Source organism: Nannospalax galili, unplaced genomic scaffold (assembly GCF_000622305.1).
Source record: "Nannospalax galili isolate Female #2095 unplaced genomic scaffold, S.galili_v1.0 scaffold216, whole genome shotgun sequence".
Lineage (NCBI taxonomy): Eukaryota > Metazoa > Chordata > Mammalia > Rodentia > Spalacidae > Nannospalax > Nannospalax galili.
In genome coordinates this window covers 3838967-3841053 of record NW_008339003.1, presented here as the reverse complement: position 1 = coordinate 3841053, position 2087 = coordinate 3838967, and positions in this window count along the sequence as shown.

The window sequence follows — 2087 nt, the reverse complement described above, 5'->3', positions numbered from 1 at the left end:
TTTTAACTGACTTCCAGAAACACATGTTCCTCATGTAAGATAAGTAACGATACTCCTAAGAGCCCTTCCCTCCATGGGAAAAAAGGAGCGGAAAGGCCAGGGGAAGGAAAGCAGACCTGAACACGGCATCGTGGAAGACATTTTGTTACTGGAGTGTCTTGCTTTCATCCTGATGCATGTCAAAGACAGACACATCTCCAGTGTGTCGTGGACTTTGACCACACTGACCCTCTGACCCCTGTTTCTCCCTTTCACCCTTCTTTCAGATATGACCTTATTTCTATTTTCATATATACATTATAAAATCTACAATCCTCTGGGGGGATGGCAAAGTGGGGAAGACACTTGCTATGAAAGCCTGAGCTGGGTTCAGACCCCCAGAACCCACATAAAGTCCAGGTGTGGCCTTGTGGGCCTGTGTGCTCAGCCTGGGGCTGGTGGGACAGAGTCAGGACAGTCACTGCGGCTTGCTGACCAGCCACCCCAGGCAAACACAGCAAGCTTCATGTTCAGTCAGAGATCCTGTCTCAAGGGAACACATCAGAGTGTGAGAGAGCAGGGCTTCCCCCCGGTCTCTGGGCATGCATCCACACACATGTGCATGTGCCACTGTTCACAAATGATGCACATATAAAGAAAATGAGATATTACCTGATTCTGGCCTAGTATGCTTAACAAGATGATCTCCAATTCTATCCATTTTACCCAACAATTTCTGTGTCTGTGTGCTGACAGACACCCAGGCTGCTCTATAACTGGGATGCTGTGAACATGAGCCATGGATGTGCAGGTGTGTCTGTAATTTTCCTATGCTTTTATTTTCAGAGATCTTTGTTCTGGACTCTGGATTTCCTTTCCTTATGCGATTCGTGGAGCCTTGTGAAGTTCAGCTGATTTGCAGTGATCACACTCACACTCCCTTCTGGGCTCATCCCGTGCTCCTGTTTGGCAGTGCTCTGGTGCCCTCTAGACTATGACAGGTATCACTCTTCACGGTGATGGCCATCACTACCTGAAGTTCTCCTCCACTCTTTGTGACTAAGTCAAGACTTTGCAGCTTTTTTCTTATTTCTAGAATATCCTTCTTTGTCTAAAGATTCTCCCAAAGCTCCAACATTCAGCATCTTAACAATATTGAAGAGGATATTATAGTAATGTGGATAAGTTAAAATAGCAAACAGTTCCAAAATAATAATGGCCAAACATTAAAATAAAACAAAAAATATAATTCACACCATTTGGAAGGCACATATTTATGGACCTGTTATGTCTCAGCTCAACTGAATGGTTTTCTAAAGGCTTCAAGTCTTTCACTGGAGAAGAAAGAGATAAGAAATTCCAGTTCCATCCTACACATGGCTTACATCACTAGTGAGAATCACTGAGCCTCGTTGAGATGCTGAAGATGCCAACCCCGAGGACTTGTAGGCCACAAGGAAGAGTCGAGTGGGAACCCCTGGAAGGCGGTGGTTATTAGAGAACTTCTGTCAGATAAATTTCTGTGGTGATTTGAATGGATGTCCCCCATAGCTCAAAGTATTGACCTGGTCTCTCAAGAGCACTGTTAACCCATCTCTGGACTCACATGTGTGTCTTCTTCACCATTAGTCTAACAGGTTTGCTGAGGGTGGGAATCCACTGGGTATGGGCTTTGGGAAGTACCCTGTTGTCCATCCATCTGCCTGTCTCAAAAGAGCAGGAAAGGAGCATGGTAGATGTCATCTCTCATGTGTGTTAGCGTCGAAATGGAATGCCAGAACGGTCTCTTCCATGCACAAACTTTGAACTCAGAGAAAGTTAAATATGAATTGTCCCTTTTTTTCCTGTTTGCATGTTGGAAAGACACTCAGATTATTCTCAACCCATTCTTTGGTTTCTTGTAGGAAAAGGAATCACATACTTCAATAATTTTTAATACTATAAAGGGAAAAGAGCAAAGTTGTATAAAACCAGTAAATTAAACAATACTTTACCTTGGAGGTGTAATGCTGTGAGAGCTAGTTCAACATCTGAAATATTGTATGTATGAATTTATAATATCTGCTTCAAGCATGGTTGATTTTCTGATTTTTCTTAATCTAATTCAG